The sequence below is a fragment of the Stigmatopora nigra genome, chromosome 7, assembly GCF_051989575.1.
Source record: "Stigmatopora nigra isolate UIUO_SnigA chromosome 7, RoL_Snig_1.1, whole genome shotgun sequence".
In the NCBI taxonomy this organism is placed as follows: domain Eukaryota; kingdom Metazoa; phylum Chordata; class Actinopteri; order Syngnathiformes; family Syngnathidae; genus Stigmatopora; species Stigmatopora nigra.
In genome coordinates this window covers 13762368-13780580 of record NC_135514.1, presented here as the reverse complement: position 1 = coordinate 13780580, position 18213 = coordinate 13762368, and the positions used below count along the sequence as shown (strand labels likewise).

Here is an 18213-nt window from a genome sequence, read left to right as displayed (position 1 = left end):
GGGGGGGAGGAGGGGGGGGGGCAACCGGGGAAGAGGGGGGGGGGGGGGGGGGGTTAGTGATAGCTCTATTGCGCACGCAACCATGGCGGGAGGCAAACTCGTGAATTTTTTAAAAGGTGTGTTTGATGCACCTATGTCGCTATTATTCTACTGTGTGTGGGTTTTTAATGGCTGAGTCAGAGATGCCAGGTCTTCCGGTCCAAAGGGATTGGACAATGTGTTGTGGGGATATAGTGCTCAGGGGAGGGGGGGGGGGTGGGGGTTGGAATGGGTTCGATGGGTAAATGGTAAATTGAGTTTGTATTGGATTATGTTGCTTTGTGTGTGTGTGTGTGTGTGTGTTTTGATGGAAATTGGTACAGTTAAAGTAGTTGTTTGAAAAGTGCTGATTGGTTCTTTGTGGGTTTTTTGGGGGGTAAATGGTTGGAAAGGAGTGATTTTTTTGGTTTGAAATTGAGTTTGAACTGGATTATGTTGCTTTTTGTGTATGTTTTAATTGAAATTGGTACAGTTAAAGTAGTTGTTTGAAAAGTGCTGATTGGTTGGTTCTTTGTGGGTTTTTGGGGGGTAAATGGTTGAAAAGGAGTGGAGTGGATTTTTTTGGTTTAAAATTGAGTTTGAACTGGGTTATGTTGCTTTTTGTGTATGTTTTAATTGAAATTGGTACAGTTAAAGTAGTTGTTTGATAAGTGCTGATTGGTTGGTTCTTTGTGGGTTTTTGTGGGGTAAATGGTTGAAAGGAGTGGAGTGGATTTTTTGGTTTAAAATTTAGTTTGTATTGGATTATGTTACTTTGTGTGTGTGTGTGTGTGTGTTTTAATTTAATGAGGTTGGTAGAGTTTAAGTAGTTGTTTGAAAAGTGATGATTGGTTCTTTGTGGGTTATTTTATCAACCCCAATTCTTTCAAAAATAGCTTTAAAGTAAGTTTAAACCCCTTTAAGTGGTCAACAAAAACAAACTTCAACCATTTATCCTTAAAATAATACAACTCCATAAAATCCGAATCAAAATATTCCCAATACTTCTTTCTCAACTTGTACATTCCAATGCACATTTTTATGTAAAAAAAATTCTAACCAAAAAATGTAAACCCCTTTAAATGGCTAAAAAAAATCCTAAATAAAGCCTTTATCCTTAAAATAACTCCATAAAATCCTAATCAAAATACATATCTAAAATTTAAAAAATCTCTCTTTTCTCAACGTTTACATTCTAATGCACATTTTTACCTAAAAAAAAATTCTACACCAAAAAATGTAAACCCCTTTAAATGTCTAAAAAAAATATATATATACTAATTTTTTTTTTAAAATCCAAAACAAACTATACTAACATTTAAATTCGAAATAATAACTCCATAACACACAAATCTCATATTAATCACAAATAAAAATGAATTCTATCAAATCCCCCTTTAAATTTTACATCTATCTTATCAACCAATCACATCACTTCCCTTTTCCCATTTAATCTTCACTTTCTCAATATCTCACAGCTGCATTGACCCATGCAATTTACTGCACTACTGGCTGAAGCTAATTGGCTAAGAAGGAGGATGGGGGGGGTCTTGGTTTAGGGGGTCTCATTCCCCCCCCCCATCGTCAAAATTGAGAGCTTTTTAAACCGTCAAGTGTCGGCGATAGCTCACAGCTGGCCGAACCAAGAGCGCCGGTCGGTCCCGCCCCCTCGGTGCCAAAAGGGGGCGGTACCGGCGCTCTAAGGTTCGGCCGTAATGAAGGTCGCGATCCGACGGCGAGGGGGCAGGCCTGCAATTAACGTGAAAAAGAGTGGAGAGACGTCAGGGCACCTGGCGATGAAAAGGGGCGCTTAAAGTCGCCGGGGTTGGATCGGCGAACGAGAAAAACGTGCAATTCCAACGCGATTCAAACGCAGATGTCGACTCTCGAGGGGCTCCATTGACGCCTTGAAAAGGGGAGCAGAGGTTGTCAATCAGACGCTGATTAGCCGCCGTCTTCGCCAGTTATAAAAGGCCGCCGCAGATGACGAAAAGACGGCCCCTTTTTTTTAAACAGTGTCAATTGGGGATTTTGTTTCGTGGGTTTTTTTTGGAGGGTTTGAATTAAGAGATGGTTGAATGGCAATTGAGAGGGATATTAATAGGGTTTTTTTTAATGTATTTATGAGGTTAGTTTGATTTAATGTTAATTGAAAGGGGGTATAGATTTTATTTTTTATTTTTTAAAATGGTCTTGTTCGGATTTATGTTAGGGTTCGTCGTTTTTTAATTCAGTTAGAGGTTGTGTGTCAAAGTGGTGGCCCGGGGGCCAAATCTAGGCCCGCCGCATCATTTTTTGTGGCCCGGGGAAGTATATGACTTTTTGTTTTAGGATCAAATTTAAATGAAGAGTATAGATGTATATTATATTTCATGATTTTCCCCTTTTAAATCAATAATGGGAATTTTTTAATCATTTTTTTGTGTTTTAGTTCAAAAATTATCTTGTAAAATCTAAAAATGTATCAGAAAAAGTAAATTAAACATTGTTTAAGATCTGTAAAAAAAAACGTAATATTTAGGGCTTTTAATTCAGTTCTTACAATCCATTTATTTAAAAAAAAAAGGGTGTTTTTTTATTGTGAAAATCGGACATTTTGTGGGGTTTTTTGTCATCCGTCAAACTGAATTTGGGATTTGTGGCATCATTCAAACTAATTTATGTACTGTAATTAAATTAGAATTCCAATTTATTTCACATAATTTCAATACAATTTATTTTTCTTTTCTATTATCTTAAAAGAATTGGGATTTCAATTAATGCGATTTTTAGCTGATTTTATTGTCAATTGGCTGAAAAGAATGTACAACTTTTTAAAATATTAGTCTTTTTTAGGTAACTCTAGTGAATTTTAGTCCTAAATATAATTCAATAAATGAAGTAAATGATTTTTATCCACTTTTATCAAAAAAGTTACTTTGAATAGAATTTATCAACCAAATAAGTGACATCTAATACATTAAAACTACATTTTCTTCCCTTATAATAATTTCAATGCCTCTAAAAGGATTTCCAAATGAAAAAAATACACTTCTCACAAAATAAAACCATACCCCCCCCTAAAAAAAACTTCTTTTTTTAAACAATTGAACATGAACAATCGTCAAAGTCCAAAAATTTCTGACCCGATACTTATGCCGTTTTTCGTAATTGACATCCCCCGGCGACCACCACCATCATCATCATCATCGTCGTCATTTTTACGTCCACGTCTTTTTCCTGTCGAGCAATAATGACGTACGTTGAATAATTGAGCGTCGTTATCAAACGTTGCTGTGATGTCGGGCACTCATGACTTATTCACCGCCGCCGTCTTCTTCCTGTTTGTCCCCTTTTTTTTCTTCGCCGGAAAATATTAGCTTTGCGCTCCAGTGACTGTTTACCAAAAAGTCTACACACCCTGACGTACCAGATTTGGTCCTGTCAGGGGGAAAAAACTTTCAAACTTTTTCTCCATGTTATGAAAAGATTGACACTCTAATTCATTGCCTAATCAATGTTGAAGATTTGTTTGGTCGTCCGGACGTTTGGTCGCCTAAATGAATATAATTAGATCGACCAAATATCTGGAGACCAAATGTCCGGACACCAATTGTCCGGAGACCAGATGTCCGGAGACCAAATGTCCGGGCAACCAAATAACCGGGGACCAAATATCCAGAGACCAAATGTCCGAAGACCAAATGTCCAGAGACCAAATGTCCAGAGACCAAATGTCCAGAGACCAAATGTCCAGAGACCAAATGTCCGGAGACCAAATGTCCGGAGACCGAATGTCCAGAGACCGAATGTCCAGAGACCGGATGTCCGGAGACCAAATTTCTGGAGACCAAATGTCCGGAGACCAAATGTCCGGAGACCAAATTTCCGAAGACCAAATGTCCGAAGACCAAATGTCCGGAGACGTTTGGTCGCCGGGACGTTTGGTCGCCGGTACGTTTAGTCATGTGGACATCTGGACGTTTGGTATCCGGACATTAAGTCTCCGGAGACCAAACGTCCAGGCGACCAAACGTCCAGGCGACCAAACGTCCCGGCGACCAAACGTCGGGGCGACCAAACGTCTGGGCGACCAAACGTCCGGGTGACCAAACATCCGAATACTTATAATAAGTATTCGGATGTTTGGTCACCCATTCAAATTTTGTCCGCCATTTTTTTCTTCGAAAATATTCCACTTGTGCAATTCAGTGAGTATAAAAACCAAATTTAGACGGCGCCGGAGCGAGGACCCGAAGGGGTTTCTCGCTCTAAGCCCCTTAGGGCCCTTAGCCACTAAGCCACTGACCACCCTGTTTGCATCCAGCCTCAAGTGGGCGGAGCTACAAGTCACCTGAAATATTCCAGCGCACGGCACAAAATGGCGTGTATGTGCTACTGTAGTATTTGCATCTCTGCACATATAAAATGAGATTGCGGTCACATCCTCATTTTCACATGGGTGGGATTCAACAAAATGACCTTAAGTGACCCCAACCCAACCCTCCCCCTGTCCTAGCCCCGCCCACTTTTCCTTCTCCTCTAGACTTTCCAATCCTAGTTTTCCTTGTCCAAAGACCAAGAACGAGGAGACGAATGTTAGCATGATCAAATCAAATCGTCAAAATCCCCTCCCCCTTGTCCCCCCCCTCCCCCCCCCTCGGGGGACATATTGTCCCGTGTGGGCGTCCCCTCGGGGACAGACGGCCCCGCCACGGGAAAACTCAGCGGGCGAGCGAAGAGCTGATGAAACGGAGATGGGGTAATGAAGGCGCGGCCTGTGGCGTCCGCGGCCTCGCCATATGTTGAGACAAATGCAAATTGCCCCCCCCCCCCCATACCCCCTCAAGCCCCCCCCCTTCTAATCCAAACAACTTTTTCATCTTGATGCATGCTAATGTGTTTCTAAGTGTGCACTTATTAATATCACAACGCGTGTTTAAGCCCACGGTGGAAATACAGGCGGGTTCGAAAGCTCCTCTGATAAGAAACACAAACAAGACATCAAGAATTTACACCAGCTCGCCGCTTGGGGGCAATGTTGTCTATTGCCGTAAGAGATTTGGGTGAGTTTTTCGTTTATTTATTTATTTTCTCGTTTAATACACATTTTTAATTCTAATTGTAAAAGCCAGAGCAAGATTATGCATATTATGCAGTATTTTGGCTTCATTTTATGACTTTTTTTACCCTAATATTACTTTAATTTCACAAAAGTAGTCTGTGTTGATACATTTTTTAAATTACTTTTGAACTTCTAGCTCATAGAATGTAAAATATAGCAGAAAAACGTCTTCAAATGTATATTTTTTTCCATTTTGAGTCCTATAATAAGTAAATTAATGACTAATTTCTCATTTTATTGCGAGTTTTCTCTAATATTAGAGCGTATGACTTCAGAAAAAATGCATGAAATCCATTGAGACTTAAATGTGAGCTACAAGGGCGCCCTCTACTGATAGTTTGGTTAAATTGTTAAAGTCAAGAAATGGCAATCATTGAAAATAAGTATGAAATTTAAAAAAAGGCATTTAAAAATCTACTTTATACTATTATTGACAAGAAGTGACCAAAAAGCCACAGAAAATGACGCTTTAATGTTGCAAAATTGACCAAAAAATATTCTATAAACAGGATTTGTAAAAAAAAAAATTATTATTCATAATGGAAGATAAAAATATGTTTTTTTACTCGTTTCTTTCTACACTAAAACTGCTCTGACATGTCTATTTATCATTGTAATTTCAATTTTGTCCCGCAGAGGGCAGCACATCACAGCAAGGTAACGTCAGTTTTTTTTCTGTTCCAACTTGTGACGTCAAATCTTTGCTACTTTGCCATGTATTTACCAAACTGCAATATTGACTTATATTATCATAATATTGTGTTATGAAACGATTATAATTTCGCACTGTACGTACTCAAAACACCTTCCCTCCCCCTTTTCACTCCTCCCACGAGAAGAATTCCCACAGGAGGCCATGAAGCCTTAATTGCCATATTTAATAATCCACCAGCCATTTTTTTCATATCTTTTCAAGAAAAAAAAGACTTGAAAATAATGTCGTTTGACGGTGGTATATGTCCAATCCATTTGGACAGGAAGCGAATTTTTTTTAGTGACCATGTATAGTAAGGCTTGTTTTGTTTTAAAAAATCGACATAGTATAGTAAGCCTTTTTTTCTTTAAAAAACGACATAGTATAGTAAGGCTTGTTTTGTTTTAAAAAAAAAAAACGACATATTATAGTAAGGCTTTTTTTCTTTAAAAAACGACAGTGTAGTAAGGCTTTTTTCTTGGAAAAAACGACATAGTATAGTAAGGCTTTTTTCTTGGAAAAAACGACATAGTATAGTAAGGCTTTTTTCTTCGAAAAAACGACATAGTATAGTAAGGCTTTTTTCTTCGAAAAAACAACATAGTATAGTAAGGCTTTTTTCTTTAAAAAACGACATAGTATAGTAAGGCTTTTTCTTCAAAAAAACGACATAGTATAGTAAGGCTTTTTTCTTCGAAAAAACGACATAGTATAGTAAGGCTTTTTTCTTCGAAAAAACAACATAGTATAGTAAGGCTTTTTTCTTTAAAAAACGACATAGTATAGTAAGGCTTTTTCTTCAAAAAAACGACATAGTATAGTAAGGCTTTTTTCTTCGAAAAAACGACATAGTATAGTAAGGCTTTTTTCTTCGAAAAAACGACATAGTATAGTAAGGCTTTTTTTCTTTAAAAACGACATAGTATAGTAAGGCTTTTTTCTTCGAAAAAACGACATAGTATAGTAAGGCTTTTTTTCTTTAAAAACGACATAGTATAGTAAGGCTTTTTTTTCTTCGAAAAAACGACATAGTATAGTAAGACTTTTTTCTTCGAAAAACGACATAGTATAGTAAGGCTTTTTTATTCAAAAAAACGACATAGTATAGTAAGGCTTTTTTCTTTAAAAAAAACGACATAGTATAGTAAGGCTTTTTTCTTCGAAAAAAACGACATAGTATAGTAAAGCTTTTTTCTTCGAAAAAACGACATAGTATATTAAGGCTTTTTTCTTCGAAAAACAACATAGTATAGTAAGGCTTTTTTATCGCGAAAAACGACATACTATAGTAAGGCTTTTTTATCGCGAAAAACGACATACTATAGTAAGGCTTTTTTATCGTAAAAAAACAACATAGTATAGTAAGGCTTTTTTCTTCGAAAAAACGACATAGTATAGTAAGGCTTTTTTCTTCGAAAAAACGACATAGTATAGTAAGGCTTTTTTTCTTTAAAAACGACATAGTATAGTAAGGCATTTTTATGTTTAAAAACGACATAGTATAGTAAGGCTTTTTATCGCCAAAAACGACATAGTATAGTAAGGCTTTTTTATCGCAAAAAAACGACATACTATAGTAAGGCTTTTTTATCGCGAAAAACGACATACTATAGTAAGGCTTTTTTATCGCAAAAAACGACATACTATAGTAAGGCTTTTTTATCGCCAAAAACGACATACTATAGTAAGGCTTTTTTATCGCCAAAAACGACATAGTATAGTAAGGCTTTTTTCTTCGAAAAAACGACATAGTATAGTAAGGCTTTTTTCTTCGAAAAAACGACATAGTATAGTAAGGCTTTTTTCTTCAAAAAAACGACAGTATAGTAAGGCTTTTTCATTCAAAAAACGACATAGTATAGTAAGGCTTTTTTATTTAAAAAAACGACATAGTATAGTAAGGCTTTTTTATTCAAAAAAACGACATAGTATAGTAAGGCTTTTTTATTCAAAAAAACGACATAGTATAGTAAGACTTTTTTATTCAAAAAAACGACATAGTATAGTAAGGCTTTTTATTCGGACAAAACGACATAGTATAGTAAGGCTTTTTTTTTCGAAAAAACAACATAGTATAGTAAGGCTTTTTTCTTTAAAAAACGACATAGTATAGTAAGGCTTTTTCTTCAAAAAAACGACATAGTATAGTAAGGCTTTTTTCTTCGAAAAAAACGACATAGTATAGTAAGGCTTTTTTCTTCAAAAAAACGACATAGTATAGTAAGGCTTTTTTATTCAAAAAAACGACATAGTATAGTAAGGCCTTTTTATTCAAAAAACGACAGTATAGTAAGGCTTTTTTCTTCAAAAAAACGACATAGTATAGTAAGGCTTTTTTCTTCAAAAAAACGACATAGTATAGTAAGGCTTTTTTATTCAAAAAACGACATAGTATAGTAAGGCTTTTTTATTCAAAAAAACGACATAGTATAGTAAGGCTTTTTTATTCAAAAAAACGACATAGTATAGTAAGGCTTTTTTCTTCAAAACAACGACATAGTATAGTAAGGCTTTTTTCTTCGAAAAAATGACATAGTATAGTAAGGCTTTTTTCTTCAAAAAAACGACATAGTATAGTAAGGCTTTTTTATTCAAAAAACGACATAGTATAGTAAGGCTTTTTTATTCAAAAAAACGACATAGTATAGTAAGGCTTTTTATTCGGACAAAACGACATAGTATAGTAAGGCTTTTTTTTTCGAAAAAACAACATAGTATAGTAAGGCTTTTTTCTTTAAAAAACGACATAGTATAGTAAGGCTTTTTCTTCAAAAAAACGACATAGTATAGTAAGGCTTTTTTCTTCGAAAAAAACGACATAGTATAGTAAGGCTTTTTTCTTCAAAAAAACGACATAGTATAGTAAGGCTTTTTTATTCAAAAAAACGACATAGTATAGTAAGGCCTTTTTATTCAAAAAACGACAGTATAGTAAGGCTTTTTTCTTCAAAAAAACGACATAGTATAGTAAGGCTTTTTTCTTCAAAAAAACGACATAGTATAGTAAGGCTTTTTTATTCAAAAAACGACATAGTATAGTAAGGCTTTTTTATTCAAAAAAACGACATAGTATAGTAAGGCTTTTTTATTCAAAAAAACGACATAGTATAGTAAGGCTTTTTTCTTCAAAACAACGACATAGTATAGTAAGGCTTTTTTCTTCGAAAAAATGACATAGTATAGTAAGGCTTTTTTCTTCAAAAAAACGACATAGTATAGTAAGGCTTTTTTATTCAAAAAACGACATAGTATAGTAAGGCTTTTTTATTCAAAAAAACGACATAGTATAGTAAGGCTTTTTATTCGGACAAAACGACATAGTATAGTAAGGCTTTTTTTTTCGAAAAAACAACATAGTATAGTAAGGCTTTTTTCTTTAAAAAACGACATAGTATAGTAAGGCTTTTTCTTCAAAAAAACGACATAGTATAGTAAGGCTTTTTTCTTCGAAAAAAACGACATAGTATAGTAAGGCTTTTTTCTTCAAAAAAACGACATAGTATAGTAAGGCTTTTTTATTCAAAAAAACGACATAGTATAGTAAGGCCTTTTTATTCAAAAAACGACAGTATAGTAAGGCTTTTTTCTTCAAAAAAACGACATAGTATAGTAAGGCTTTTTTCTTCAAAAAAACGACATAGTATAGTAAGGCTTTTTTATTCAAAAAACGACATAGTATAGTAAGGCTTTTTTATTCAAAAAAACGACATAGTATAGTAAGGCTTTTTTATTCAAAAAAACGACATAGTATAGTAAGGCTTTTTTCTTCAAAACAACGACATAGTATAGTAAGGCTTTTTTCTTCGAAAAAATGACATAGTATAGTAAGGCTTTTTTCTTCAAAAAAACGACATAGTATAGTAAGGCTTTTTTATTCAAAAAACGACATAGTATAGTAAGGCTTTTTTATTCAAAAAAACGACATAGTATAGTAAGACTTTTTTATTCAAAAAAACGACATAGTATAGTAAGGCTTTTTTCTTCGAAAAAAACGACATAGTATAGTAAGGCTTTTTTCTTCGAAAAAAAGACAGTATAGTAATGCAAGTGGAGGCTGTCGTGCTTTTGGACGGTCGTCGTGGACATCACTTTGGTCACGTGACCTTTATGTCATTCACAGCGTCTTGTCGGGAAGAACTTGCTGACTGGTCGCAGGAGCTGTTGGGACAGATCCACGTCGCCATCGCCTTCCTCATGCCAGGTTGGTAACCGTGTCGCCACTGTAAAAAAAAAAAAAAAAAAAATAGTCATCTTGGGTAGTTTTGAGCAATAATTGTCTTTTTGTCATGAAAGATGCATTGGACAACATGGAAGAGGAACAGGAGGGGAAGAGCGGAGTGCAGCCGACCAACCAACGCCAACTTGGCAAGTAAAAAAGTGCATTTCAGACCAACAAGTGTTTGGGTGATTTATTTGAAATATTAGTAAATAGCTAGTGTCTTTTGATTTTATAGGCTAATTATTCTTTTTTAAAACATTGGTGTAATGACCTAAATGTAAAAATGTTTAAAGTATTTCTTAGTAAAAGGTAATTAGATTTTTTGTTGCAGGTTTCAAGTGTACGTCTGTGGGATTCGAACCAGCATCCACTCGGTGGTAGGCGTATACTCTACTGTGTGCGCTAAAGAGCCCTCCCACACTACCACTAAACTTCTGACTGGCCAAGTCAATTCGGTAAGAAGGCGTTCAAGTAATTTGGCTAAGTGTGCAAGTCATCTCCCTAATTAGCATGGTTGTGTTTAACAGAAGTATTTGGGTGGCTTATTTGAAATTATAGCAAATAGTCAGATTTATTAGACCAACTTTGATGTAATGATTAAATGTAAAATGTAATTTTTAAAGTTTTTTTTAGTAAAAAGTAATTTGTTTTATGTTGAAGGTGGACGACTGCGGGATTCGAACCAGCTTCCATTCGGTGGTAGGCGTGTGCACTACTACGTGTGCCACGGGGCCATTTCACTATTCAATTAAATTTTTACTGATAAGTTCAAGTAAAAAACAATAGAAAACTAATATTTTTTGCACAGCAACATGAATGTCTGCTTTAAACTTACATTTTTTGGTCTTCAAAAAACGACATAGTATAGTAAGGCTTTTTTTTCGAAAAAAACGACATAGTATAGTAAGGCTTTTTTTCTTTAAAAAACGACATAGTATTGTCAGGCTTTTTTCTTTAAAAAACGACATAGTATAATCAGGCTTTTTTCTTTAAAAAACGACATAGTATAATCAGGCTTTTTTCTTTAAAAAACGACATAGTATAGTAAGGCTTTTTATCTTCAAAAACGAGGAAAAAACAATAGAAAACTAATATTTTTTGCACAGCAACATGAATGTCTGTTTTAAACTTACGTTTTTAGTCTTCAGATTTCCACACTCTCCACAGTTTGGGAAACCTTTTCGTTGAAGAACAGTCCATTCCACAAGTCATCCATTTTTGACTTTGTCACTAATCTGAAAAAATAAAAATATACTATTTCATTTTTTACGAAAAATGCCTTACTATACTATGTTGTTTTTAAAAGAAAATAGCCTTACTGTGTATCTTCTTCCCAAAAAAAACTTTTTTATAAATAAATACTATACTATGTCGTTTTTTTTACGAAAAAAAGCCTTACTATACTATGTTGTTTTTTTTAAGAAAAAAAGCTTTACTGTACATGGTTGTCATTTAAAGAAAAAAAAGCCCTTATATACATTTTACTATACATTAATCCGTTTTTGGAATGTGGGCGTACCCAGATACAAACTCTACACAAGACGGTCGGAACTCACCTGGGATGGAACGTCGATCCTCGAACTGTGAGGCGGACGTGCTGACCACTTGCTCACCATGTTGTTGACCTGTTTTAACAGAGTGGAAAAAATACACTTATGACATTTTTTTCAACAAATAAAAGCCTTACCATACAGGGTCCTTTGTTTTGTTTAGTGTTTAAAAAAATATCTCTATCTCTATATATCTATATATCTCTATCTCTATATATCTCTATATCTATATAACTATATCTCTATCTATATACCTATCTCTATCTATATACCTATCTCTATCTATATACCTATCTCTATATATGTCTATATCTATATACCTATATCTATATATATCTATATATATCTACATATATCTACATATATCTATATATATCTATATCTCTATCTATATCTCTATCTATATCTCTATTTATATCTCTATCTATATCTCTATCTATATCTCTATTTATATCTCTATCTATATCTCTATATTTCTATCTCTATTTCTCTCTATATCTCTATCTCTATATCTCTATATCTCTATATCTCTACATATCTACATATCTACATATCTATATCTCTACATATCTACATATCTACATATCTACATATATCTACATATCTATATATATCTACATATCTATATATAAGGCTTACTATACATGGTCATTTTTTGAGAAAAGAGCCTTACAATACTGTTGCATGTTTGGTCCTCCCACCCATCATCCATCTATCTACCTATCTATGGGTTCACCAGTCCACCCAGCCAGCCACCCACCCGGAGCTTTTGTTTGCCTTTTTGCCCCCGTTTGTGTCCTGCTTACCAGCTCATCAGATAACTGCAGCTGACCCAATTGCCTCGCACAAAGTGAAAGAGAAGCTGTTGGAGTGTGCGTACGTACGCATGTGGGCTATGACCCCCTTCCCTGATGATTGAACACACAGCTGACTAAGTCCAACCAAGGGGGAGGGAGGAAAGAGTATTTTTTGGGGAGTTTTAAGGGTTCAGGTACTCACCATGTGAAGTTTGGATGTTCTCCGTGTGTGTGTTTTCTCCAGGTACTCCACTTTACTCCTAAATTCCAAAAAAAAACATGCATGCATAAGTTCACTGTATACTTTAATCCCCCTCAGTTTGCTAAAAAAAAAAGCCTCACTATACTATGTCGTTTTTTAAAGAAATACAGTGTTCCCTCGCTTATCGCGGTTAATGGGGACCGGGACCACCCGCAATAAGTGAATTTCCGCGAAGTAGGGATTGCCGTTGAAAAATGCTTAATTTGAATTTGATTCCAAATTTTTTTTTTTTTTTTTAAATTAAAAAAAAATAATAATAAAAAAAAATTCCTTTTTTTACCCCCTGAATACAGTACACCATATAGAATACGGGTAGAGTGAAATTCAAGTTATAACAAAAAAAAATGAAAAATATGTTGTTTCAATGTAATATTTGTATTTTTTTTTTCTCCCAAAAAATCCGCAAAGCTCTGAGTCCGCGATAGCTGAACCGCGAAGTAGCGAGGGAACACTGTAAACCATTACTATACTGCCATTTTTTTAAAGAAAAAAGCCTCACTATCTATACATGGTTGTTTTTTAAGAAAAAAAGCCCTTCTATACATTTAACGTTTTACTATCCATCTATACATTTTACTGTGATTGGCTGGCCCCGCCTCCTGCCCACGATTGGCTGGGATAGACTCCAGTTTTCCAAATGATCCTTGTGAGGATAAGCGACTCACAGAATAAATCTTGCATTTAATGTTATGTAGCATTCTATTAAGTAATAAAACATTCTCTGTTTAACGTAAAACCCTTGAACACAACATTCAACAAAAAAAACAGTGAACAAGTCCAGACTGAGTTTTCTGAAAATGACTCACCGGCTTATTGAGAAGTTTGAATGCCGTCCTTCCTTTTCCCGTTTATCACCGTCATTGGACTCCATTTAACTTCCCACTTCCTGAAAACAATCATTAACCGGGTTAGTGACGTGTAAATACAAGGTTAAAGATTATAAAATGAACTTATCTTGGCTGAATTGCGGGTGTGGTGCTGCCTTTTCATTATCTGGATTTTTAGGACCCTTGGGGGAGGGGCTTCCAGGCCTTCAATTGGACACCGTCTGGTTCTCACAGAAACCTGCGACAAAGGTTTTGGTTAAAAGTGTGTGTGACATTTTTGCTGACAATCAGGGAAAATGACAAGACCAAAAAGTCATTCTGGGGGTGCTGGAGCATATGCCAGCAGATTTTGGTGACCATACCTTAGATTGGTCGCCAGTCAGTTAGTTATAGGACATACAGAGACCATGCACACAAGTTATCCCACTAAAATGTAAAAAAAAATACAGAAGAAATGATTAAAAACCTGCAAAAATAATATACAGCAAATTTACGAAAATGTTCAAAAAAGTCAAATATATTTTTAAAACAAGATAACATTTTTATATCTAAATATATTTGACAAAATAATTAATTAAATTTGCCTATTTTATTTTATTCCAAAAAAATTCATACTATTTGCTAAAAAAAAAAGGCCAAAACTAGTAATTTTTTCTCCGGATTTTTAAAGATTATACTTGCCTATTAGAGTTAATTTGAGAAAAGATACTAAAAAAATACAGAAGAAATGATTAAAAACCTGCAAAAATAATATACACAAAATTTACAAAAATGTTCAAAAAAGTCGAATATATTTTTAAAACAAGGTAACATTTTTATATCTAATTATATTAGACAAAATAATTAATTAAATACGCCTATTTTATTTTATTCCAAAAAATTCATACTATTTGCTAAAAAAAGGCCAAAACTAGTAATTTTTTTCTGCGTTTTTTTAAAAATGTAATTTGCCTATTAGAGTTTATTTGAGAAAAGATACTAAAAAAATACAAAATAAATGATTAAAAACCTGCAAAAATAATATACGGCAAATTTACGAAAAATGTTCAAAAAAGTCAAATATATTTTTAAAACAACATAACATTTTTATATCTAAATATATTAGACAAAATAATTAATTAAATACGCCTATTTTATTTTATTCCAAAAAATTCATACTATTTGCTAAAAAAAAGGCCAAAACTAGTAATTTTTTTCTGCGTTTTTTTAAAAATGTAATTTGCCTATTAGAGTTTATTGGAGAAAAGATACTAAAAAAATACAAAATAAATGATTAAAAACCTGCAAAAATAATATACACAAAATTTACAAAAATGTTCAAAAAAGTCAAATATATTTTTAAAACAAGATAAGATTTTTATATCTAAATATATTTGACAAAATAATTAATTAAATATGCCTATTTTATTTTATTCCAAAAAATTCATACTATTTGCTAAAAAAAAAGGCCACAACTAGTAATTTTTTTCTGCGGATTTTTAAAAATGTAATTTGCCTATTAGAGTTTATTGGAGAAAAGATACTACAGTAATCCCTCAATTATTGCGAATTCACTACTTTGCGATTTTTCCCACTATTATTAAAAACATTTTTAAGTTCATAAAATGTTAAAATTATAAGCAGAAGCCACTTTTTCAACTGATTTTTTTAAGTGACAATTTTCAATTATGTCTGGTCTACATTAACCACAATATTCAAGGGACTACTGTATTTGCTTAAAAAACAAATTTAGGACCCAATATTAACTACCTATTCATTAATTAATTATGTATTTTCTTATTGTTATCATTTGTGCACTTCATGAAGTTTTAAATCTCATTATATACTTACATAATACCAATACACAAAGGCATTCTATTCAATTCAACCAAAAAAACCCTCCAATAATTACAAGCCAAAAATCCACCCTAACCTTTTCCTCCCCCTACTGGACGTCTCAAGAATAACACTAGCATTTGTGTAACCTCCCGATGACCAGTCCACGCTTATCACAGGGCCACACGGCGTAGGAGTGACCGCGATAAGCGTAAAAAACGCCGTCAGCCTCTTAATCATCCTTTAAGCATCAACGCAAGGGCACGCCCTTCATCTCCTCCTTTTTGGTGCAAAAAAAGAGGCCCGCCACTAATTCCACTAAAAGGGGGGTCAACCAAGGGGTCTTTGTCATGTGAAATGTGCCTGTCCGTCTCTCTACCCTGCCCCACCCCGTGAAGGATTACCGACGGAATTCCATTCACGTGGCGCCCCCCCGCCCAAAAAAAAAAACAGAGCGGAGATTTAGGACACCCAATACAAAAGGAGCGAGTGGTGCGTAAAGATGGCGCCGTAAAATGCTCATTACGGCGTCGGACGGGGGAGAACGAGGCTCCCACGCTACAGACACCAATGGTTAAGACGGAAAATTACTGAATGGTCGCCATATTAAGTCAACAAATTATAGGTGATACTACAAATATCGGATATCATGTCCTAGTTAACTTTTTTGGACTATAAATAGAAAGTAGTGAGCCAAGTAAATTGTACTAATTGACATTATAACTACATTAAACTCTACTTTAAATAAGGCCTCACTTTTGCATGTTATTGAGTTACAATTTCTCACATATAAGCCACAACCCTTAAAATTGCCTTAAAATCTTAGAATTTTACAATTTCTCGCATTTAAGCCCCAACCCCAATTTTTTTTTGAATTTTACAATTTCTCGCATATAAGCCCCAACCCTTAAAATGTTTGAATTTTACAATTTTTCGCAAATAAGCCCCAACCCTTAACATTTTTTAATTTAGCAATTTCTCGCATATAAGCCCCACCCTTAAAATTGCCTTAAAATGTTGCCATTTTACAATTTCTCGCACATAAGCCCCAACCCTTAACATTTTTTAATTTTACAATTTCTCGCGTATAAGCCCTACCCTTAAAATCGCCTTAAAATTTTGAGATTTTAAAATTTCTCGCATATAAGCCGAACATGCTACTGATTTACCATATTTACTCACATAAAAGCTGTTTTCGTATATAAGCCCCACCCTTAAAATTGCCTTAAAATTTTAGTTGTACAATTTCTCACATATAAGCCACACTAAAATTTTTAGAATTTTACAATTTCTCGTGTATAAGCCGCACCCTTAACATTATAGAATTTTACAATTTCTCACATATAAGCCCCACCCTTTAAGTTCCCTTAACATTTTTGAATTTCACAATTTCTCGCATATAAGCCCCACCCTTAAAAATTGCCTTAAAATCTTAGAATTTTACAATTTCTCGCATATAAGCCACCCCCTTAAAATTGCCTTAAATGTTTTGAAGTACAAATGTGTTACTTTGAAGGAAAAATCTTAAGAAAAATCCTCACAAGTGTTATTTCTAAGATATATAAATCAAAAGCATATTATTAGGTTTAATATAACGTGATTTTTAGCATTTTAAGCTCAAAACTGGCTTCAGGCGGCCCTGATATAAAAAGCAAAAGTGGATATTCTGCTACGGATGAGTGCATTTTTTGAAGGAAGGGTTTTTTGTTTTTATGGTCGTACTCACGTGGACGAACGGAGGTCACTTCGGGCAGAAACAGGAAAGGTTGTGGACGACTCCTAGCAGGAAGCGGGAAGGAAACGCAATGTGCGAACTGCCCTTTGTTTTTGTCTTCCAGTAAGCCAGCGCTGAAAAAAAGCCACCTGCAACTCACAAAGAACACATTCATCAGAAAAAGACAGGAAAAAAAACGTAGGCGGGAAAATCTGCTGACTGGCTTCTTCTACGTGCTGGTCAAAGTGGGATCAAATAAGATGTCTACAAAAGCAGAAAAGATTTTGGAGAAAAAAAATGTCACTGTTTTTGCCATCGAAATAGCTGCTGTTAAATAAATATATATCACTATTATTGTTCTAATAGAACAACTTCCAGATAGGTTACAAATAAAAAAAAATCTACAAAAAAACTACTTTTGACAAAAAAATAAACCCAAAAAAATCATTAAAATGTTGGAAAAATCTAAATAATCAATCAAATAAGGCAAATGTTGAATAAAATGACAACCAAATATTATTTTTACCTGTTTTTGACGTTGACGTCGATTTAACAAAGCCCATCCATAATTCAGCAAAAATTTGAGTTTTTCCTGAGTTCACGTCTAATCCATTTGAAAGTGACAAACAAAACTAAACAAAAAATCACTATAATGTCAGGTAAATCTAAACTATTAAATACATAAAATAAGGCAAATGTTGATTAAAATGTCAATCAAACATTATTTTTACCCATTTCGGACGCACAATTATCACAGCCAATCCATAATTCATCAAAATGTTTGAGTTTTTCCACGAGTACACATCTAATCCATCTGAAGGTGACAAAAAAAATCAATAAAATGTTGGGGAAAATTTTAACAATTAAATCACATAAAATAAGGCAAATGTTGAATAAAATGACAACCAAAATTATTTTTACCCATTTCGGACGCACAATTATCAAAGCCAATCCATAATTCATCAAAATTATACATCTAATCCATTTGAAAAAATGTAATGGACGTCCACTGTTATCAGTTAAAACTTAAAAAATATTAAAAATATTAAAAAAAAAAAAAGCTTTAAGCATTTAGCTTTAAGAGTACTGCTTAAAGCAGTACTCTTAAAGCATTTCTTGTCAACCAGTGACCAGTTACATATCGTATCTCACCTTAACTACAGTCACACTAACTGAGCTGGGAATTTTCCACTCCCTTTGCCTAAAAAAATGT

At 34.1% G+C, this 18213-nt stretch overlaps 1 long non-coding RNA gene across 2 annotated transcripts; it reads right to left on the bottom strand.

Moving 5' to 3' along the window:
* Positions 1–9663: 9663 nt before the first annotated feature.
* On the bottom strand, positions 9664–17283 carry LOC144199876 (uncharacterized). Of its 2 annotated transcripts, XR_013326998.1 has the most exons (7): positions 17013–17283; positions 13834–13897; positions 13451–13709; positions 12585–12642; positions 11592–11660; positions 11169–11270; positions 9665–10036 (listed from the first exon to the last, which is right to left on the bottom strand). It is a non-coding gene; the product is annotated as an uncharacterized LOC144199876 (long non-coding RNA). The 2 variants fall into 2 exon arrangements; XR_013326999.1 differs by lacking the exon at positions 13834–13897 and having other exon boundaries at positions 9664–10036; positions 17013–17281.
* Between the last annotated feature and the right edge of the window lie 930 nt (positions 17284–18213).